This window comes from Mytilus trossulus, chromosome 4 (genome assembly GCF_036588685.1).
Source record: "Mytilus trossulus isolate FHL-02 chromosome 4, PNRI_Mtr1.1.1.hap1, whole genome shotgun sequence".
Lineage (NCBI taxonomy): Eukaryota > Metazoa > Mollusca > Bivalvia > Mytilida > Mytilidae > Mytilus > Mytilus trossulus.
The window spans coordinates 67,226,186-67,250,907 of NC_086376.1; the positions used below are offsets into that span (position 1 = coordinate 67,226,186).

Here is a 24,722-nt window from a genome sequence, read left to right on the forward strand (position 1 = left end):
CCTTCACTGCATATTAACAGACAAATATCTGTGGTAATGGAAACTATTAATATAGTTAATGAATTAGTATCTGTCTGTTTACATGATCTATTAAATATAAAATATTGTAATTTAAATAATTCTTTCAGATATTATAATATACTGGATATAACACATGTAAAAACTACACAGTTTGGTAAGAAAAGTTTTAAATTTGCAACTGCTACTCTGTGGAACAGGGAACAGCCTACCTGACCATTTCAGCGGACTGAAAACAGTTTTTCTCAATTTAAGAGCCGTATAATACAGTCTTGGAATGGTTCAAAATGCTGTTGTTCTGGAAAACTAAAAAAACTAATTGATTCATGACCGATGAAAAAAAAAATCTTTTCTATTGTCTTTGCACCTAAAAATCATTAAAAAACTAACTAACAGAAGTTTGCGTATCTTTTTGATACGGCTTTAGAAAGGTTAAACTTGTGTTTTTAACTTGAACAGATTTCACAATACTGTATTTAGGCTTCATGGTTCATTAGACAAAATACCTCACAGCTATTTATTGGGCACTATGATTTGGCGGGTTAGTTCTTTTGTTCTAATTTGTGAACACTTTATCATGGAATTCATTTTGAATTCCTAGTTACACGAAACAGGCTGTTCACTTAGGATTAATATCACTTTGGTTGCAAGTCTCTTGCATAAGGTAGATTTTATTCTTTCTTTAATGATAACATGTTAACAAATTAATGGAAAATTAAGTGTTGCACAAAATGAATGTCAAATTTATTTCGGTGGCTGTCGAAAACGAGTTTGTAAAAAGACAATTTAGAAAGATTTAACATTCAAATTTCATAATTTATTACAGCTGATTTCCTAATGCTTGCAAAGTAAAACTTTGGTTGGCTTGCTTGCTTTGTTTGTTTAATTGTTTATACAAGCTTTGTAAACAAGATTGACATCTTTAACCAATTCATATAGGCATATAATAGTTTAACCAGTATATATCATATTTGAATTTAATTGGGTGTTATCCTAATGATTTTACAATATACAAACAAAGCAAGCAAGCTAATCAAAGTTTTGCATTAGGAAATTAGCTGTAATCTGCTTTGAATATGTTACACTACTATATTTTCCCTGGCGGGTCTACTCGACCCGCACGCCGCATGCATGTTTTTCTTTTTTATTAAATCGATTTGAAATAACATTCATAGATGATAGAAATAAAATGTAAATAAAAATTTAAAAAACCCAAACAGGTCTATTAAGTATTATGTAGTATAAACATATCCAATGCTTTACATGATTGTATAGTTGAGTCTATCATCTTTGTTGTACTGACAACTATATAAGATAAGATACGATTTTAAAGATCTATTTTATTTTCTATAGTGGACCCATTACGGGTAAAATCAGTACATTGAGATGTTTTTATCACACAATTGCAATAAACAATAAACAAAAATCTGCCCTTGATCTCATTTTCATGGTTCATTGCTCATTGTTAATTTTTGTGTTTGGGTCTGTTTTTCTTGAACTATAAGCAAATAGGTCAACTATATTTGTTGTATGGAAGAATTGTTAGCTGTACATGTCTGTCTGGCATGATTCATCTGACCTTGACCTCATTTTCATGGTTCATTGGTCAATGTTTAGTTTTCGTGGTTAAAAGTTTATGTGACAGTTTTTATATACATGTAGCTTTATATTTAGGAGTCAGGACTATAAACAATTATCAGTGATTAGTAAAAAGGCCAGACATTTCAGTGTGTGCACTCTTGTCTTTTATAAATTTATAACGTTTATGACCTGGAACTTTAAAAAGCGTCCATTGTATCATGCGTTCGTGGCAGTCAGATCTTAATTCATATCTGCCAACTTTTCAAAATGCCCATGGGGGTTTTGCATGCAAGATGACTGTCATTGTCTAAAAAACCTTCAAGGAGCCTTCAAAAACATTTTAATGTTACTTTTTGGCTTCTCCACATAGGCACTTGTCACAGAAAAAAAAATCCTACATACCTGTGTTATATTAAGGTATAAGGTATGTAGGAAAAAAAATTCTGAGACAAATGCCTGTGCTTCTTCATACAATTATAAACTTGAATCATTGTAAAATTAATTGTTTTGTTTAAAATTGTGGACAAAATTGCTCTTTCAAAATTTCAATTTGGGAGCCTCCATGGGGGAAATCCCTGCAAATACCCTGCAAATAGTATTTGCGGGGATTATAGTGACAGTTGTCAGGTAATTAATAATTATCTAACAATTGACACTCATTTTGGAAATCTTTTCTCTAATTTAGTCTAACTGAATGAAAGAAAAGTTTCTGATTGTCAATTTGGATATCTTCAAATTACTTTGATATAAGTATATTTTTATTTTATTTTACTAAACTGTTGTCTCATAAATTTAAGAATAATTTTATTTTGTATTACAGATGGATGAGCCCAGATGAAAGTTCAGTCCTACACCTGAAGGAAGACAGTTTCATTTTAGTTGTCAGATAATGATGTACCCGTAAGTATTTGCTCATTACAATTGTATTTGAAACTATGTTAAAATTTGTGAGATAATAAAAATTAGTTTTCAAATTAGTTGGAGAAACATCTTGAAAATTAGTTTCCAAATTAGTTGGAGAAACAGCTTGAAAATTAGTTTTCAAATTGGTTGGAGAAACAGCTTGAAAATCATTACAAATAATAGTCCAAAATTTCCTTTTCAAATTTATACTCGAATGAAATATATTTTATAATTTATATATACAGTAGTACAATTATATATAGTTACTTAATGTCTATAATATATATGTTCTAATAACTTATAATCTCATAGTTAAAAAATATTAACATTTTACTATTCATTTTACCCCCGCTTTGAAAAAGGAGGTGGGGTAGGTAATACTGATACTCTTTTACCTCTGTCTTGTCGATCCAGCCATCAGTTTACCAGTCAGTCCGTCCCAATGAATATTTTTCGTCTCCTTTTTCTCAGGAACTACAAGACAAGGATTTCTGAAATTTGGTTTCGGGTTAATATTTATATCAGCTATACCAAATGATACATTTTCAGATTCATCACTAAACAACTTCCTGTTTACCGAACACATGTATCATTTTACACCTGATGGCCAAGTTGAAAATTTTCACCACTTTTTTCTCAGGAACTACAATACAAGAATTGCTAAAATTTGGTTTTAGGGTTTATACAAGTCAGTCTGCAACATACTCACCTGGGATAGTGATCAGGTGGCTGGGGAGGCTGCGGCATTAGCTAACTTCTTAAAAGTTTTATATTTTAGAAGGGGGAAGACCTGGATGCTTCATACTTTGTATATGGATTCCTCATGTTACGAAGTTTCTGTCAGTCACATGTCTAAAGTGCTTGACCTCATTTACACAGTTCAGTGACTGCATTTTTGTAATGTTGAATTTTCCCTTATTATAAGTAATGAGATAACTATATTTGGTTTGTGGTCAGACAGTTTTTACTTGACCTTGACCTCATTTAGTGGATCAGTGAACAAGGCTAAGCTCTGCTGGTCAAGTCCATATTTCAGATACTATAAACAATTAAAGGTCTAGTATATTCAGTTTATGGAAGGACTGTAAGGTGTACATGTCTAACTGGCAGGTGTCATCTGACCTTGACCTCATTTTCATAGTTCAGTGGTTATAGTTAAGTTTTTGTGTTTTGGTCTGTTTTTCTTATACTGTATGCAAAAGGTCTACTATATTTGGTGCGTAGAATTATTGTAAGGTGTACATGTAACTGGCAGGTGTCATCTCACCTTGACCTCAAACTTTCATGGTTCATTGGTCACAGTTACGTTTTTGAGTTGTTGTTTTTTTATTATTACTTGAAATTATACTATGCAATAGGTCAACTATATTTGGTGTATGGAAATATTGTATGATTTTTATTTCGGTCACACAGGCTTTATTTGACCCTGACCTCATTTTCACAGTTCATTGCTCAGTGTTAAGTTTTGTGTTTTGGTCTGTTTTTCTTAAACCATAAGTAATAGGTCAACTATATTTGTTGTATGGAAGAATTATTAGCTGTATACATGCCTGCCTGGCATGGTTTATCTGACCATGACCTTATTTTCATGGTTCGTTGCTCAATGTTTTGGTTAAGTTTTTGTGACAGTTGTAATAAAGCTTTATACTTAACACAATAATCAATGATTAGTATAGAAGGCGAGACATTTCAGCATATGCACTCTTGTCCTGTTTAAATTTAAGTTTATGTGACAGTTGTAATAAAGCTTTATACTTAGGACTGTCAACATAATATCAATGATTAGTAAAGAAGGCGAGACACTGTGCACTCTTGTTGAAATTTTAATAACTTTCTTAAACTATCCTGGATTTCTACAAAACTTGGACAGATGCTTGTTTGTGATCATAAGATAGTATCCAGAAGTAAATTTTTTGTTAAAAATATCCTGTTTTTCCACATTTTACTTATAAATTGACTGCCAGGAAACATTACATTCACTCTTGTTAAAAGATTTTATACGAATGCAAAAATTGTTGGGGTTGTATACTGGTATCACGTCGTCATTGTCAACGTTGACCAAAGACGGATGGTTTTTGGATAATAACTTTAGTATAAATAAATAAAAATCAATAATTTATAACCACAAAAAGAAGGTTGGGATTGATTTCCAGGGTCCAAAACATACATTTATCTTGTGTCAGGACAAGAAGTTGTGTATAAGTATTTCAATTACTCTGAAACTGTACCATAATGTTCATATCATTTAAATAGAAGATTGGGATTTATTTAAGGGTTCTGGAGCAAACAGTTGAGGAATTAAGTTTTGTGGCAATAACTTTTGTTTAATTGTATGGGTCTCTCTGACGTTGTACCTTAAGGTTCTATATGATAAAGGAAAGGTTTGGTGTCAGTCTCGGGTTAATATCCCTGAACATTTAAGAATAAGAGACCAAAAAAGGGCCAAAAAGAATCATTTTTCTAGTTTACAGACAAGTGTATCAGGATATCTCTGAAATTATACTACAAGGTTTCTTACTACAAAGGAAAGGCTGGAATTGAGTTTTGGGGTTCTTGCTCCAAGAATTTCAATAAGTGAGGGTCCAAAAAAAGGGGCCCAACTAAATAAGCATTTTTGTAGTTTTCAGCCTTGTCTTTTTAAAAGTGTATAAATCGCTCTGAAATGATACCACAAGTTTCCATACTACAAAGGATGGTTATATGTGGCATAAATAGAACAAATCATTAAGCAATTAGGGGCAAAAAAAGGGGGGACAAGGGTTTCTGGTTAAAGGACAATTTAGACAATTTAAAAACAGTATAAGGGAGGTAATCCAATTCCAATTAAAATTTTAAGAATACTATTAAAATTATCCTCACTTTTGGAAAGACGTGCAATTTGGTTTTTAATTTTCTTTATATTTTTTTGAGCCTGTAGGAAATATATAGTATAGGTTACTTCAAAGACTTGAAAGTTGTTTATGTTTATCTATTTCATTTTATATGTTTTCATGTTTTATATCTGTTTCATTTTATATGTTTTCATATGTATGCTGTTTTTTATTTCTATTTTCTATAGGAGTATTTCTTTCTTCTTTTTTTTATTCACTTTCATTTTCTATAAGTTACTTCAAAGAATTGAAAGTGAGGTATGGTCATCTATATAATATATATAAAAATAATGTAATTCAAAATGATGTTGATATAGCAAATACATTTAATTTGCATTTCACAAATATTGCTGAAGATTTAGTTGATAACAAATTATGTAATAGTGATGATAGTGCCAATTTTGATGCACTCAATAAATTTGTAAAATCAAAGTTACAAAGGGGTAGTGAAAAATTCATTATACCAGAAATGAGTATTTTAGATGTAAATATGTATTTAAAAAAACTTGACAAGTCGAAAGCAACTGGTTTAGATGATGTCGGACCAAATATTTTGAGTATGTGCAGCGATGTCATAGCACCAGCTTTGACATATATATTTAATCTAAGTATCAAATGTGGTAAATTTCCAAGTATTTTTAAAACTGCAAGAGTATGCCCAATTTTTAAAAGTGGCGATGCCTGTAATCCTGATAATTATAGACCAATAGCAGTTTTGCCTTGTCTCTCTAAAATCATAGAACGACATATAGCTAATAGTTTGTATATATTTTTGAATAGCAATGACCTTCTTAATACTACACAGTCAGGTTTCAGACCTAAGCATTCGTGTACTACTGCACTTACTAAATTAGTAGATGAATGGTTAGCAAATATAGATAATGGAGAGATAAACGGAGTTATATTTTTAGATTTAAAGAAAGCTTTTGATCTGGTTAATCATATAATTTTATTGAAAAAACTTGAATATTATAATGTTTCAAATAGTACACTAGACTGGTTTAAGTCATACTTGTCTGACCGAAGCCAACAAGTTAAGGTCAATAACGTCATGTCTAATACTAAATGCATAAAAACTGGTGTACCACAAGGTTCTATCCTGGGCCCTCTGTTATCTATTTTATATATCAATGATTTACCACTTAATATAGAACATTCATTAATAGATTTATATGCAGATGATTCTACATTACATTGTAGAGGTAATGATGTAATTCAGATAGCTTCTAACCTTCAAAATGATATTCATGTTATTGAAAACTGGTGTTTGCAAAATTGTATGAAATTAAATGCCAAAAAGTGTAAATCAATGATTATTGGTTCAAAACAAAGGCTTTGTTTAACTGGAAACAGTTTAGATATAAATATTTCAAATGAACAAATAGAAAATGTTAATTGTGAAAAACTACTTGGTTTATATATTGACAAAAACTTAAATTGGAATCAGCAAATAGATAAAATGTCAATTACTATATCAAATAGAATCAACTTATTACAAAAGATAAGAAAATATTTACCTATGCATATACGTATTATCTATTTTAATGCTTATATTCTGCCATTATTTGATTATTGTTGCAATATATGGGGAAGTTGTTGTGAAAGTAAAATAAATAAACTTAATAAATTATTAAAGAAATCTGCTAGGGTTATAGTAGAAGCTGACATAATGACATCATCCAGTTTATTGTTTAAAAGTTTACACTGGTTAAATGTGGAAAAACGAATTCAATACCAAAAGGCAATACTTGTATTTAAATCAGTTAATGGCATGGTTCCTAACTATTTAGAAGAAAATTTTCATTTTACCAATAATCAAAACTATAACTTACGTTCAGCTGATGAAAAACTATTAAATCTTCCAAAACCAAAAACAATTTTTTTAAAGAAAACATTTACATATTCAGGTTCTCAAATATGGAACAGTTTACCAAATGAAATCAAAATGAGTGATACACTTGTATCTTTTAAAACAAAATGTTACAAATTTTTCATCAATTGTGCAAATTAATATGCATTTTCATTATTATTTCAATACAATTGTATATTGTGTATAATATAACTTTATTATACTGTTTGTATTTATAACTATGTTATTATTATTTTGAGGACTCTCAGGAAGATTAGTTTTAACTAATGGGATCATCCTCTTAAAATAAAGATTATTTATTTATTTTTATTTATCTATTTCATTTTAACGTTTTAGGTGACGTCCAGGATCAGAAAGTGAGGTATGTTAAGATAAGATTGTGTGCTTGTTTGTATGCCTTTTTGTCCTTGTTTCCTCTAGGTGGCAGTCCAAGGATCGGAAGTGAAGGTATGTTAAGATAAGATTGTGTGCATGTTTGTATGTCTTTTTGTCCTAGTTTTCTCTAGGTTGCGGTTCAAGGATTGGAAGTGTAGTTAAGATAAGTTTGTGTGCATGTTTGTATGCCTTTTTGTCCTTGTTTCCTCTAGGTGGCGGTCCAAGGATCGGAAGTGAAGGTATGTTAAGATAAGATTGTGTGCATGTTTGTATGTCTTTTTGTCCTAGTTTTCTCTAGGTTGCGGTTCAAGGATTGGAAGTGTAGGTATGTTAAGATAAGTTTGTGTGCATGTTTGTATGTCTTTTTGTTGTAGTTTCTTCTAGGTGGCGATCCAAGGATTGGAAATGAAGGTATGTTAAGATAAGATTGTGTGTGTGTTTGTATGTCTTTTTGTCCTAGTTTCCTCTAGTTGGCGGTCCAAGGATTGGAAATGAAGGTATATTAAGATAAGATTGTGTGCATGTTTGTATGTCTTTTTGTCCTAGTTTCTTCTAGGTGGCGGTCCAAGGATTGGAAGTGAAGGTATTTTAAGATAAGATTGTGTGCATGTTTGTATGTCTTTTTGTCCTAGTTTCTTCTAGGTGGCGGTCCAAGGATTGGAAGTAAAGGTATGTTAAGATAAGATTGTGTGCATGTTTGTATGTCTTTTTGTCCTAGTTTCTTCTAGGTGGCAGTTCAAGGATTGAAAGTGAAGGTATGTTAAGATAAGATTGTGTGCATGTTTGTTTGTCTTTTTGTCATAGTTTCTTCTAGGTGGCGGTTTAAGGATTGGAAGTGAAGGTATGTTAAGATAAGATTGTGTGCTTTTTTGTATGTCTTTTTGTCATAGTTTCTTCTAGGTGGCGGTCCAAGGATTGGAAGTGAAGGTATGTTAAGATAAGATTGTGTGTGTGTGTTTGTATGTCTTTTTGTCCTAGTTTCTTTTAGGTGGTAGTCCAAGGATTAAAAGTGAAGGTATGTTAAGATAAGATTGTGTGCATGTTTGTATGTCTTTTTGTCCTAGTTTCTTCTAGGTGGCAGTTCAAGGATTGAAAGTGAAGGTATGTTAAGATAAGATTGTGTGCATGTTTGTTTGTCTTTTTGTCATAGTTTCTTCTAGGTGGCGGTCCAAGGATTGGAAGTGAAGGTATGTTAAGATAAGATTGTGTGTGTGTGTTTGTATGTCTTTTTGTTGTAGTTTCTTCTAGGTGGCGGTCCAAGGATTGGAAGTGAAGGTATGTTAAGATAAGATTATGTGTGTCTTTGTATGTCTTTTTGTCCTAGTTTCTTTTAGGTGGCGGTCCAAGGATTGGAAGTTAAGGTATGTTAAGATAAGATTGTGTGCATGTTTGTATGTATTTTTGTCCTAGTTTCTTCTAGGTGGTGGTCCAAGGATTGGAAGTGAAGGTATATTAAGATAAGATTGTGTGCATGTTTGTATGTCTTTTTGTCCTGGTTTCCTCTAGTTGGTGGTCCAAGGATTGGAAGTTAAGGTTGTTAAGATAAGATTGTGTGCATGTTTGTATGTATTTTTGTCCTAGTTTCTTCTAGGTGGCGGTCCAAGGATTGGAAGTAAAGGTATGTTAAGATAAGATAGTGTGCATGTTTGTATGTCTTTTTGTCCTAGTTTCTTCTAGGTGGCAGTCCAAGGATTGAAAGTGAAGGTATGTTAAAATAAGATTGTATGCATGTTTGTTTGTCTTTTTGTCATAGTTTCTTCTAGGTGGCGGTTTAAGGATTGGAAGTGAAGGTATGTTAAGATAAGATTGTGTGCTTTTTTGTATGTCTTTTTGTCATAGTTTCTTCTAGGTGGCGGTCCAAGGATTGGAAGTGAAGGTATGTTAAGATAAGATTGTGTGTGTGTGTTTGTATGTCTTTTTGTTGTAGTTTCTTCTAGGTGGCGGTCCAAGGATTGGAAGTGAAGGTATGTTAAGATAAGATTATGTGTGTCTTTGTATGTCTTTTTGTCCTAGTTTCTTTTAGGTGGTGGACCAAGGATTGGAAGTGAAGGTATGTTAAGATAAGATTGTGTGCTTTTTTGTATGTCTTTTTGTCATAGTTTCTTCTAGGTGGCGGTCCAAGGATTGGAAGTGAAGGTATGTTAAGATAAGATTGTGTGTGTGTGTTTGTATGTCTTTTTGTTGTAGTTTCTTCTAGGTGGCGGTCCAAGGATTGGAAGTGAAGGTATGTTAAGATAAGATTATGTGTGTCTTTGTATGTCTTTTTGTCCTAGTTTCTTTTAGGTGGTGGACCAAGGATTGGAAGTGAAGGTATGTTAAGATAAGATTGTGTGCATGTTTGTATGTCTTTTTGTCCTAGTTTCCTCTAGTTGGCGGTCCAAGGATTGGAAGTTAAGGTATGTTAAGATAAGATTGTGTGCATGTTTGTATGTCTTTTTGTCATAGTTTCTTTTAGGTGGTGGACCAAGGATTGGAAGTGAAGGTATGTTAAGATAAGATTGTGTGCATGTTTGTATGTATTTTTGTCCTAGTTTCCTCTAGTTGGCGGTCCAAGGATTGGAAGTTAAGGTATGTTAAGATAAGATTGTGTGCATGTTTGTATGTATTTTTGTCCTAGTTTCTTCTAGGTGGCGGTCCAATGATTGGAAGTAAAGGTATGTTAAGATGAGATTGTGTGCATGTTTGTATGTCTTTTTGTCCTAGTTTCTTCTAGGTGGCAGTCCAAGGATTGAAAGTGAAGGTATGTTAAGATAAGATTGTGTGCATGTTTGTTTGTCTTTTTGTCATAGTTTCTTCTAGGTGGCGGTTTAAGGATTGGAAGTGAAGGTATGTTAAGGTAAGATTGTGTGCTTTTTTGTATGTCTTTTTGTCATAGTTTCTTCTAGGTGGCGGTCCAAGGATTGGAAGTGAAGGTATGTTAAGATAAGATTGTGTGTGTGTGTTTGTATGTCTTTTTGTCCTAGTTTCTTCTAGGTGGTGGTCCAAGGATTGGAAGTGAAGGTATGTTAAGATAAGATTGTGTCAATGTTTGTATGTCTTTTTGTCCTAGTTTCTTTTAGGAGGTAGTCCAAAGATTTAAAGTTAAGGTATGATAAGATAAGATTGTGTGTGTTAGTGTTTGTATGTCTTTTTGTCCTAGTTTCTTTTAGGTGGTAGTCCAAGGATTAAAAGTGAAGGTATGTTAAGATAAGATTGTGTGCTTTTTTGTATGTCTTTTTGTCATAGTTTCTTCTAGGTGGCGGTCCAAGGATTGGAAGTGAAGGTATGTTAAGATAAGATTGTGTGTGTCTTTGTATGTCTTTTTGTCCTAGTTTCTTTTAGGTGGTGGACCAAGGATTGGAAATGAAGGTATGTTAAGATAAGATTGTGTGCATGTTTGTATGTCTTTTTGTCTTGGTTTCCTTTAGTTGGCGGTCCAAGGATTGGAAGTTAAGGTATGTTAAGATAAGATTGTGTGCATGTTTGTATGTCTTTTTGTCTTGGTTTCCTTTAGTTGGCGGTCCAAGGATTGGAAGTTAAGGTATGTTAAGATAAGATTGTGTGCATGTCTGTATGTATTTTTGTCCTAGTTTCTTCTAGGTGGCGGTCCAAGGATTGGAAGTGAAGGTATGTTAAGATAAGATTATGTGCATGTTTGTATGTCTTTTTGTCTTGGTTTCCTTTAGTTGGCGGTCCAAGGATTGGAAGTTAAGGTATGTTAAGATAAGATTGTGTGCATGTCTGTATGTATTTTTGTCCTAGTTTCTTCTAGGTGGCGGTCCAAGGATTGGAAGTGAAGGTATGTTAAGATAAGATTATGTGCATGTTTGTATGTCTTTTTGTCTTGGTTTCCTTTAGTTGGCGGTCCAAGGATTGGAAGTTAAGGTATGTTAAGATAAGATTGTGTGCATGTCTGTATGTATTTTTGTCCTAGTTTCTTCTAGGTGGCGGTCCAAGGATTGGAAGTGAAGGTATGTTAAGATAAGATTATGTGCATGTTTGTATGTCTTTTTGTCTTGGTTTCCTTTAGTTGGCGGTCCAAGGATTGGAAGTTAAGGTATGTTAAGATAAGATTGTGTGCATGTCTGTATGTATTTTTGTCCTAGTTTCTTCTAGGTGGCGGTCCAAGGATTGGAAGTGAAGGTATGTTAAGATAAGATTATGTGCATGTTTGTATGTCTTTTTGTCTTGGTTTCCTTTAGTTGGCGGTCCAAGGATTGGAAGTTAAGGTATGTTAAGATAAGATTGTGTGCATGTCTGTATGTATTTTTGTCCTAGTTTCTTCTAGGTGGCGGTCCAAGGATTGGAAGTGAAGGTATGTTAAGATAAGATTGTGTGATGTTTGTATGTATTTTTGTCCTAGTTGCTTCTAGGTGGCAGTCCAAGGATTGGAAGTGAAGGTATGTTAAGATAAGATATGTGCTTTTTTGTATGTCTTTTTGTCATAGTTTCTTCTAGGTGGCGGTCCAAGGATTGGAAGTTAAGGTATGTTAAGATAAGATTGTGTGCATGTTTGTATGTCTTTTTGTCCTAGTTTCTTCTAGGTGGCGGTCCAAGGATTGGAAGTTAAGGTATGTTTAAGATAAGATTGTGTGCATGTTTGTATGTCTTTTTGTCCTAGTTTCTTCTAGGTGGTGGTCCAGGATTGGAAGTAAAGGTATGTTAAGATAAGATTGTGTGCATGTTTGTTTGTATTTTTGTCCTAGTTTCTTCTAGGTGGCTGTCAGAGGATAGGAAGTGAAGGTATGTTAAGATAAGATTGTGTGCATGTTTGTATGTCTTTTTGTCCTAGTTTCCTCTAGGTGACGGTCCAAGGATTGGAAGTTAAGGTATGTTAAGATAAGATTGTGTGCATGTTTTTATGTCTTTTTGTCCTAGTTTCTTCTAGGTGGCGGTCCAAGGATTGGAAGTGAAGGTATGTTAAGATAAGATTGTGCATGTTTGTATGTCTTTTTGACCAAATTTATTAAGATGATTTAAGTTTGTATTACAGATGGAGGAGCCCAGACGAAAGTTCAGTCCTAGACCTGAAAGAAAATTGTTTTATTTTAGCTGCCAGATAATGATTATGTAAGTATTTGGTCATAACAATTGTGCTTAAAACAGTTTTTTTCTAAATTAAAAATCAGTTTTTCCTTTGAAAGACTGCTTGGAATTTTATTACAAAATTGTCCATAATTTTAGGATTTGAAATTTTTAAACATGCATCACATTAATTTCTGAGTTAATCATTTAAACAAATAGATTTAAGATTGACAATATGGATATTTACATAATTATTTACATTTTAATTGGGAAAATATGACCTTGTTAAGATTGTTTGTTCAGAATGTATACATCAGATTGTTTTGGTTAGCCACCAAATTCTGATAATTATTTGCATACATTAATTTCAAAAATAATGATGGTGTCATTAAACAGTCTTCATAATACGGATTAAAAGTTAAAATGAAAATGGTTAATGAAGTATAGGCAAAAAGAGCATAGACACAGAAAATTGGGCCATTGACACAGATCTGGAAAGAAGCTTAAAGGAAGTCCAAAGTTTAATTCCAGATGGCAGATGAGAAGCAAGTCCATGGAAGATGTTTACTTAGATCTTCAACCAATTCCGAGGCTTTGCCATGTAAGCAATCAAGCAGCAAGGATAGCAGCTGGAATGAAGATTAATTATTACATTGATCTTCAAACAAAGCTGAGGCTTTGTCATGAAAGAAATAATGCAAGTATATTCAAGCCATTTAATTCTGTACATTATCAGGAAAAATGTGAAAGTCTATAAGGATTATTTATAAGGCAACAGACATTTTTGTTATTTTGCACATTTACAACACACAAAAAAAGATATTTATCAGTTTGATAAATGTTTTTCTGGTACACAAATAATATATAATATGCCATGAAAAGTAAATCCTGATAGAATTTTCACTTCAAGGGAGACTAGTACAATAAACTGCAAGAATGTTTCTTTCAGTTGAAGATAACTCACTATTATGCAATCAGAATACAGAATAGATTAATAAAAGTTTAGGCTGCAATTTAACAAATTTGTATAATATATAATTTGTGTCAATTTTAATTCCTTTTTAGGTAATTTATAAAACAGTGCCAATGTTTTCATGAAGGGGAGTAAGACTTGTGGTATAAGATATCTTAAATACAAGTACGTATATTATTCTTCTATTTAAAACAATTTGATAATCATAAAATAAGTTTACAGGGAAAAAACATGCATCGGGCTTAAAGTTGTAAGAGGTCAAATGGTGTTTTGTTGTTGACTATTAAGGTTCTTAAGTTTTGAATTGATCACACTAATGTCATTGTAAAGACTTGTATGCAGGCTTTGGCTAAACCACAAAATGAAGTACCAACAAAATTACAATTGTTCACCAAATAAGATGCTGAAAATGGCTCCATTTATGCAGGTCAGTTTATGAAGCTTGAAGGAATATATATAAAAAACAAGATGTGGTATGATTGCCAATGAGACAAGAGACCAAAATGTCACAGACATTAACAACTATAGGTCACCATACTGCCTTCAACAATGAGCAAAGCTCGTGTCGCATAGTCAGCTATAAAAGGCTCTGATATGACAATGTAATACAATTCAAACGAGAAAAATAACTGTTTATTTATTTATTATATTGACCAACAGCAGTCTTATAAATATAACCTAATTTATAATTTTAGTTTTTGTTCCAGTAGTCGCCCAGTCCCAAGTTTCAGTCCAGATAGCAGATGAGTAGCAACTCCATGGAAGATGTTTACTTAGATCTTCAACCAAGCTCGAGGCTTTGCCATGTAAGCAATCAAGCAGCAAGGATAGCAGCTGGAATGAAGATTAATTATTACATTGATCTTCAAACAAAGCTGAGGCTTTGTCATGAAAGAAATAATGCAAGTATATTCAAGCCATTTAATTCTGTACATTATCAGGAAAAATGTGAAAGTCTATAAGGATTATTTATAAGGCAACACACATTTTTGTTATTTTGCACATTTACAACACACAAAAAAGATATTTATCAGTTTGATAAATGTTTTTCTGGTACACAAATAATATATAATGCCATGAAAAGTAAATCTTGATAGTTTTTTTACTTCAAGGGAGACTAGTACAATAAACAGCAAGAATGTTTCTTTCAGTGGGAGATAACTCGCTATTATGCAATCAGAATACAGAATAGATTAATAAAAATTTAGGTTAGCAATTTAACAAATTTGTAAAATATATAATTTGTGTAAATTTTAATTCCTTCTTAGGTAATTTATAAAACAGTGCCAATGTTTTCATGAAGGGGAGTAAGACTTGTGGTATAAGATATCTTAAATACAAGTATGTATATTATTCTTCTATTTAAAACAATTTGATAATCATAAAATAAGTTTACAGGGAAAAAACATGCATCAGGCTTAAAGTTGTAAGAGGTCAAATGGTGATTTGTTGTTGACTTAAGATTCTTAAATTTTGAATTGATCACACTGATGTCATTGTAAAGACTTGTATGCAGGCTTTGGCTAAACCATGAAATAAAGTACCAACAAAATTACAATTGTTCACTAAATAAGATGCTGAACATGGCTCCATTGATGCAGGTCAGGTTATGAATCTTGAAGGAATATATATAAAAAACAAGATGTGGTATGATTGCCAATGAGACAACTGTCCACAAGAGACCAAAATGACACAGACATTAACAACTATAGGTCATCATACTGCCTTCAACAATGAGCAAAGCCCATATCGCATAGTCACCTATAAAAGGCTCCGATATGACAATGTAATACAATTCAAACGAGAAAACTAACTATTTATTTATTATATTGACCAACAGCAGTCTTATAAATATAACCTAATTTATAATTTTAGATTTTTTTCCAGTAGCCTGCCAGTCCCAAGTTTCAGTCCAGATAGCAGATGAGTAGCAACTCCATGGAAGATGTTTACTTAGATCTTCAACCAAGTCCGAGGCTTTGACATGTAAGCAATCAAGCAGCAAGGATAGCAGCTGGAATGAAGATTAATTATTACATTGATCTTCAAACAAGTCTGAGGCTTTGTCATGAAAGAAATAATGCAAGTATATTCAAGCCATTTAATTATGTACATTATCAGGAAAAATGTGAAAGTCTATAAGGATCATTTATAAGGCAACACACATTTTTGTTATTTTGCACATTTACAACACACAAAAAAGATATTTATCAGTTTGATAAATGTTTTTCTGGTACACGAATAAAATGTAATGCCATGAAAAGTAAATCCTGATAGAATTTTACTTCAAGGGAGACTAGTACAATAAACTGCAAGAATGTTTCTTTCAGTTGGAGATAACTCACTATTATGCAATCAGAATACAGAATAGATTAATAAAAATTTAGGCTTGCAATTTAACAAATTTGTAAAATATATAATTTGTGTCAATTTTAATTCCTTTTTAGGTTATAGAACAGTGCCAATGTTTTCATGAAAGGGAGTAAGACTTGTGGTATAAGATATCTTTAAAAATACAAGTATGTATATAATTCCTCTATTTATTTATTTTTTATCATACTGTCAATAAAAAGAAACAAACAATCAGCTATCACTGGGCTTTAAAACTTTTGGTCAGTTGTTTTAATGTTTAATTTATTAGTACTGGTAATTGAAAATGTCAACTCCAACTAGATAGAGATCTTTGTCTGGTTTTATTGGTGTTTTGTAGATTAGTTAGTTTACCATTGTTTACAGGTCATATATTTACTTTCAAAATGTCACAAGTATTAGCCTTTCAAAAAAACTAGTCGTCTCTTAGCTGATGAAAATGGAAAGTGTTCTGGTTTTGTAGTCTAGATTAATTCATTTAGAATATTAACCAACAAATTTTACCACACACCCGAGGTCACACGTTATTAAGTAGTATATATGGTTTGACATTGTTGTTTCCAGAAGATTCAGCTATTTATATATAAAAGTTACGTGTGTACCAATATCATGAATATGTAAGATTAATGACCAGACAAAATCTAATTGCTAAAATAGCGAGAACAAATAGGGACATTTACTAGGTTTGGATTGTCCTAACCAATCAATAAATTTTGATTATTCATGTCTCGTAATATCTTCCAATCAGGTAGTAAAGAAGCATTCACACAATGACTGTCCATCATTCAATTCTTAACATTGTCTCCGAGGAGACGATAATTAACACAAAATCTCCCCATAAGCTGTGAAGGCTGAAAGGCATTCTTACTCTTTGAGGTTTCAGAGGTTGGAAAGTGTTGTATTTGTTAGCATGGTTGGGATGTTGTCCCATTGATGTGTGCTCTACATCTTCTTTTACCTTGATATGTTATATATCACATATTTCTATATATTGTGCATAAGTATACCAACAGTGATTCCTTTTTACTATTTTGAATGAATAAGTGTTTTATTTTTCAGGTTAGCATTACAGCTTGTACTTACAGATTGATGATGGAAATGGCTATTAGAGTTGACTTTTAAAAGTAAGAAAGAACTATTTTATAGATAAATAAAATTATTCTATTTAGGATCATGTAAATTCCCATGTGATTTTTACAATCTTTTTACAATTTAATATTTTCTGGACCTGTCAAGTTTTAGGAAGGGAAATTTCTTTGAAAAACTTTCTCTGCTTTAATTGTTATTCCCAGTTTGCTATTTTTTGCCTATTTCAGTTTCTTAACATATGACAGAATATTGAATAGTGCATTTCTTTTTCAGATAACTATTGCTGTGGTTGAAAGATATAATTATGTGATGAATTCTCCATACTCCTTAGAGATGTTGTGAAGGTTCTACATGTTGACAGCTGGGGACTCTCACTTCACAAGACATCAGATTTAACATCCCCATTCTGACACTGGACATGGCTGCCAATTTGTACATGCTGCACTACCAAACAGACGCCTTACTTTTGCAAGGATTTTACTGCCAGTCTGAAGAAGACCAAGAGTGACCATATTTCCCTTTGGGGTCTTTCTAACTCTACTGAACAGTTTCCAATATAAACGGTTCATATAAATCTTGCATAAACAAGAGAAAGAATGTAGTTGGTAAATTTTGAAATAATTAATGTAAAGATTCTCCATTTTCAACAAGAATGGAAGTTTTGATTAAGGTTAATGTATTGTTTTTTGAATTTTCACTCAACTTTCTTTTTCTCTCTACCATTAAATGCTATTGATTTTTATTGATGTGGCTCAACAGATAAAATGCTTCTTATTAAGTTAACATTTACATTGGTTAAGAATGGAGAATCTAAAAATAACAAAAATATTATAAATAACTTAAGTACAAATGTATAGCAATGAGTTTATATGGAAATCAAAAATATTATTGTCAACATTGGTATATTGATACATTCAAGAGATTGCATGTAGCAATATGTGAGTAATCCTTATTAAATACCATTCACAGCCATTTCTTGACTAAATATCAAGTCTATTGCTACAGGTACTCAGACTCAGTTTTAATGGATCATAAGATCAACAGGGTCAAGGGGAGGTAATGCACCTGTTCAATGCCTCATACTTTCTTTAGTGCACAGTTTACCAATATAACTTAGACATTCTCTTCTGTAATTTGAGTAGTACCAGAGAGACATTCTCTTCTGTAATTTGAGAGGTACCAGAGTAGGGGAACTGTTTTACAAAGCACCCATTAAACTTTTCATGCATTGAGTAGTGCAAAGCATCTTCGGCTGAATTTTTGACAAGTCCAAAAAACAGGAATATTGATGAAACACCTTACTTTCAGGGAATGTAAAATTATATAGTTTCTGTAAAACAATAATTTGCTTACTATATGAACTTTATGCAATGTAAAATTTCGTATATTATTGAATGGCAGACCACCTTAACATACTAGTATAATTGTCCATATTTTGAGTCAGAGCCGATAGACTTTAATTTTTATATAATTTGTCCCATAAGTAGTGCACTACACCTTAAAAAACTGTCAAAACAAGTGTAATTTATTTTATTTGTGTTTATTGTCTACAATAAAAGAAATGCACATTGAAATAACTGTTCTTGGGCCTAAGAGATGAGTTCAGTAACTGTAGATTCAGCAAATTCCCTGATATGGAGCTATGTACATAAAAGTTTTATTCCATCTTAATAAAGAGTTAACTTAGTCTGTTGAAAAATCACTTTTCAAAGATAAGTGTACCTGTTTCCTTTCATATGAAACTTTTTCTTTTTCTGTAAGATAGTAAGGGGTTCAGATATATGCCTGTTGAGAATAAAATTACAAATAGAGAGTGAAAGTAGTTATGACAGTAAACTGAATTAAGAATGTTAAATAAAATATGTTTTTGCAAATTTGGATGACAATTAATTGCAATTATGTACCATTTCAACAATAGAAGTAGTATAGACTTGCAAATCCATACCATTACATCACAGGAAGTAGTATGGTTGTCTGAGCGAAGCCAATTGGAAGTATGTACCTCTTAGTGAAGCTAATTGGGAGCACACCCTCTGTCTTGTTGCGAAGCTGATTGGAAGCAGTACATATATTCCTCTGTCTGCAAAAACTAATTAGAAGCAGTACCCCTGGCAGAGTGGTCCCAATTAGAGGCATGTAACTCTGAGGGAAGCCAATTGGAAGCAGTACCTCTGCAAAATTTGATTCAAAATTATTCAACCTATTTTATTTAACATTCTTTTTAAAGTTTACTTTCATACCAACTCTCATTTTCTATTTATAATTACTCCCCTTGTTAACATTGTGACGCTCAAGTATTGTTATAAGGGTAAAATATTTTATAAATTTTAGTTTATGCACCTTTAAACGATAACTTAACTTACTTTAACTTTTTTACAGCTAAGGTTCCTCAAGATCTATAGAGAGGCTGATATAAGTTTGCTATCAAGGGCTTATGATACATTAACAGGGGAGGTGATAACACCGCTAATGTCAAGTGTTACTTTTAGCCATGTAAAATAGTTACATATCAAGAAAAAAAACATTTTTTACTGATTTAACATGAAAATGAATTCATGGACCCCTCTTTTTAAAAATTACATAAGGCTTGAAGTTGAATATGTTAGATTATTTGTGCCAATTTGAAGAAATCACCAATGGAATTGTTCTAAATAAGATAAATATACAGCCAATAATAATGTTTTTTTAAATAAAATCATGTATAAAGATTATTTGTGCTAATTTGAAGAAATCACCAGTGATGTATTTTAAATTAGATAAATATGCATCCAAAAATGAATTTGTGAAAATATAATGAAAATGAATTATTTCAAAAGAATATTGTAACACAAATTTGACTTAAAACACACTTAACATATTGACTGTTGTACCCCTGATTTTGACATTTTTACTCTTTGAGTATGTTTGTTTTGTTCATGCATCGTTGACAATTTAATGGAATTTGATGCGACTGTCATATAAGTGAGAGGTTTAGCTAGCTATAAAACCAGGTTCAATCCACCATTTTCTACATTAGAAAATGCCTGTACCAAGTCAGGAATATGACAGTTGTTACCCATTCGTTTGATGTGTTTGGACTTTTGATTTTGCCTTTTGATTTTTGATTTTCCTTTTTGAATTTTCCTCGGAGTTCGGTATTTTTGTGTTTTTACTTTTTAATATGTAGAGATGATATTCCAGTAATTATTTTTTATTTCAAAATTCTGCTTGTGTTTGTCTTTTATAACAAAAAAAAAAGTGCGTCATTTCAGTAGATGGAAACATCCAAGAAACCAAAATGTTAAGTATAAAATGTCTGAAATTTGACCACTCATCTATAAAAGTAGCAACTATTATTTATTTTTTTCAAATTAAATTGTCAGAGGATGGGGTAGAATCATCGATTATTTATAAGAACAGATTCATATCAGTTTGTTAATTAATATTTGTGGTCTTTAAAAGTCATGAAATCCTTGAAATAGAATAATTATGTAGGCAGTGGCACCAAATAGGTTTTACTAGATGTTATTTTGTTATGAAGTAGTTTAAGTGAAAATGGAAACCCTTAAAATTTCTTGCAGATTTGACATGATAAATTAATTATTTTTATATGTTCCCTAGTAAGCTTTAGATTAGAAAATCTTGAAAAAGAAAAAGAAAAAAAGTGTACCAGCAGTGAAAGGTTTAATAATTTTAGAATGAATTCAAAGTTTTCCAATGTATATAGCTTCACACTAGGAATTGGTATTTGTTTACTTGACAAAAAGAGGATTTTTATTTTCAATCTTCAGGTCATCTAAAAATAAGGATTTCCAGAAAGTTGGCTTTTGAGGCTTAGAACTTCTTTTCTTCACACTATTGAACCCCAACCAAAAAGATACACTAGTTTTTCTCCAAAAGTGGTGTGTTTACAAACAATTCAAAAAGTTTGCTATTTCAGTTATTGTTTGGATATAAAATACTCTTTTACTTTGATAGAAACAAATCATCACAATTTCAATATCTCAAAACAGACATCATAAGGACTCCCTGGTGAGAATGTGGGAGCCCTAGAACAGTTTTCACTTTGTTCGTCTGTCTACAATTTTTGTAAATGCAAAACCTCCCCCAAAAACATAGGTAAATTAAAGCAATCTTTACCATTCACTGTGCTGCCATTTATTAAGACAAGCACTTTGATAACCATTCTAGGGTTATGCACCTTTGCATATGGAACAGTTCCTGAATGTTTTCGTTTCTGTTCTCTTAATTTAAGTTTGTCTCAACTCAATCTAATGAAATGTTTATACATAGTGCTTATTACCACTAAACTCAGTTTAAGTTCAAATTTTGGCAGCTTCACTTTTACAGTTCTTGAGTTATGTCCCTTTATAACGTTGTATGCTGGCGGGGGCATCATCTGTGGAGGCATTGACCCCATTTATTTTTAATAATAGTTCTCCTTTTTATACTGTCCAAAGCATAGCTCCTGATACAGTTCTTTCAAGCAAATAGTTTCAGAACAGGTTTCCAACATTTTTCCATTTTCCAACATTTTTCCACTACATTGATTTTATTTCCTTAAACATAGTTAACAATTATTTCATCAATTATCATTAAAACGATTTTCTTTAGGTGTATATTTTTATGCTTATGAGTTGTATTTATGTATATTGTATGTACAAAATGTATAATAATTCCCTAGGCATAAAAGTACAACAGGAATTGAGCATGTGTAATACATGTGGTACATGTACACGTAGTCTTAGGAATTTTAGCACCAAAATATTTGGGTTGTAAAGTGACATCTTTATGTAGTTTAGTTCTAGTTTGAACTTTGAACATTGTATTTTTTGGGGTGTTTAAAGAACAAAGATAAGCATAATTTTGTATTTTGATATTAAATCAATCTTATGTAAGTGGTTTGCTATTTTTATATATACAAACTTAATGGCATTTCGACTTTTTGTACCAAATATATTATAGCTGTAGTCCTAATGACAAAATTTCTTTTTTACTTACATATTTACAAACACAACTATATTTCTTTTTCTCATTTACCTAGTGAGGTCAAACACTAGAGTTTCACTAAGCATTGACAAAAGGACACAGGTTTTCTAAAATAGGTTTTCCTGGTCAGCCACAGAACATACTGGAATATGTATAATTTCCCACATTTCGTAGTGAAGAGAGAAATTATTGTATATATACTAGCGTAGTATTTTTATAAGTTCATGTCAGTAGGTATAAGACATGTGACTAACATTATAGCGGAATTTTTTCCCTACCATTATCACTTTCTAGCCCACTGCAGACAGAGCAACATTCAAGTTCCATTCATATTATGAATATACTTTGATATATGCATTTATATATTTTTCAAAACGATACACGTCCGAGTATGTCTCGTGAGACGACTTGTCGCATTAAAAGGGTCGGAGCATTTATGACTGTTTCCGGACCCTTGGGTTGGACCCAGGTTTCCAGTTTCCCATAATTGGGTTTGTTTGGTTGTTCCTGGCCGGCGAGGTCGTTCATGATCGAGTTATTCATTTGTTCAGTTATTCAGTTTACATTCATGTCAACCATGTTATATCTCTTGTTCCTACAAGGTCTCCTTTTCCTAGCTAAGTTGTACCTAATATTATTTTTCAAAGTTTTTGTTATTAGGAGTAATTGTGGTTATTGCTTTTTTAATATGCTTATATAGATATATATGTATTAAGGCACATGTATTTAATTATTTAATAAATTCCGTTGTCCACTAATGACTATGCTTGCTTGGCTATCGGCAACACTATATATATTGTATTCATTTATGCCTTATAATAGATATGAGCATATAGGGTATACGTATAGTTATTCAAATGCAAAAGGTTGACATGAGATTATTTCTCTAGTACTGGTACAAGTTATTGAATTCATATTGTATAATGTATGTTTATATAGATAATTTGTCTTATTAAATGGCAGCTCACAATATGCTGTACTCGAGCTAGTCAACAAACATAAGTCTGTGTTGCGTTTTTCTTTAAGGAGTTAAAGTTAAAATGTACTTGTGTATAGAAAACTAATTTAAGATCCTATGTCCTTCAAGCTGTCTGAGTTATTGATAAAAATAAGGTGGTATGATTGCCATTTAGACTAAATCTCCACAAGAGACCAAATGACACTAAAATAAACAACCATGGGTCACAGTACAGCCTTCAACAATGAGCAATGGTCAGCTATAAAAGGCCATGAAATGACAAATGTAAACCAATTCAAACATTAGTTTTGTTAATATAAAAAAGATGTATGATTGCCAATGAGACAACTCTCCACAAGAGACCAAAATGACACAGAAATTAAGAACTATAGGTCACAGTACGGCCTTCAACAAAGAGCAAAGCCCATACCGCATAGTCAGCCTATAAATTTGAGGGTAAGAAGTTAAGGTTATATATATAGTTATCAAAGGTACCAGACTTATAATTTAATACGTCAGATGTGCTGATGATATGTATACCATCTTTTCCACTAGTTTATTGTTTTCTGTTTGATTAAATTGATAATTAAGATCCATTTTTTTTACATCTAGTGAGCTGTTTATTTGGCAATTGTAAATGGCAGTCAGGAATTAAGAACATGGCTTGTTCAACCTGCTAGTCAAATGCATTTTGTTAAAATATACTTAATACCCATGCTATAAAGAGCGGTATTTAGAGAGGGAATATGCACGTGTCCATCCATCCCTATGTGCTTCTGAAAAGTATAGCAACTGTGAAGGCTAAATAAACTGCCAGAAAAACAGCTATGGAATGCTATTTGAATGCCTATATGAAAATTAATCATTGCCTTGAATTTATAAACTGTGAATGCTAATGAACAGCTATCAAGTAAGAACTGTGAATGCTAATAAACTGCTTATGAACTGCTGTCCACTTTGACTTGCCAAGTTGGGCTATAGGTCACCATACGGCCTTCAATAACGAGCAAAGCCCATACCGCATAGACAGCTATAAAAGGCCCCAGAATGACAAATTTAAAACAATTCAAACGAGAAAATTAAGTTAACAGCCTAATCTATTTACAAAAAAATGAAGGGAAAACAAATATGTAACACATCAACTACAACCACTGAATTACAGGCTGCTGACTTGGGACAGGCACATAAAACAATACAGAATGTGGCAGGGTAAATAAAACATGTTCCGGGGATCAAATCCCTCCCTAACCTTGGACAATGGTGTAACAGTACAACATAAGAAAGAACTATAATAAATGCTTTGCTGAGCACAGCCTGATACGACCACAGATGTTGAACCCTGAACAGTTGGTCCAAATTTGGACACAATATTCAAGTTTGATACTGTCTGAATTTGGATTTCGTTCACATTTTTGGTAAACATTATATAGGTTTCTGACACACATTAAAAAACAAGATCTTACAAATATATTGCGCAATACTGTGCAATTAAAGATTTCTTCTTGAAACATTATTGAAAAAAAATTGAACCCCTTAAAAAATTGGAATCCTCAAGAATTTTTGAATCCCCCATTATAGCAATTACCCCACACTCAATCCCTGCCTTTCCTTTGAAGTACGAACCTTGTAGTACAATTTCAGAGAGATCCATACACTAAAAACACAAGTTATTATCTGGAAACTAAATATATGTTTGTTTTAGCCCTTTTTGGCCCCTAATTCCTGCATGAATGGGGCAATAGC

At 32.2% G+C, this 24,722-nt stretch overlaps 2 long non-coding RNA genes across 2 annotated transcripts; both read left to right on the plus strand.

The window, feature by feature from the left end:
• The first annotated feature begins 506 nt into the window (after positions 1-506).
• Positions 507-13,303, plus strand: LOC134715800 (uncharacterized). Its single transcript, XR_010106805.1, has 5 exons — positions 507-682; positions 2,420-2,499; positions 7,579-7,603; positions 12,590-12,666; positions 13,069-13,303. It is a non-coding gene; the product is annotated as an uncharacterized LOC134715800 (long non-coding RNA).
• Positions 13,304-13,686: 383 nt separating this feature from the next.
• LOC134715799 (uncharacterized) lies at positions 13,687-15,674 on the plus strand. The gene is made up of 4 exons (XR_010106804.1): positions 13,687-13,759; positions 14,290-14,400; positions 14,863-14,935; positions 15,470-15,674. It is a non-coding gene; the product is annotated as an uncharacterized LOC134715799 (long non-coding RNA).
• The last annotated feature ends 9,048 nt before the right edge of the window (positions 15,675-24,722 follow it).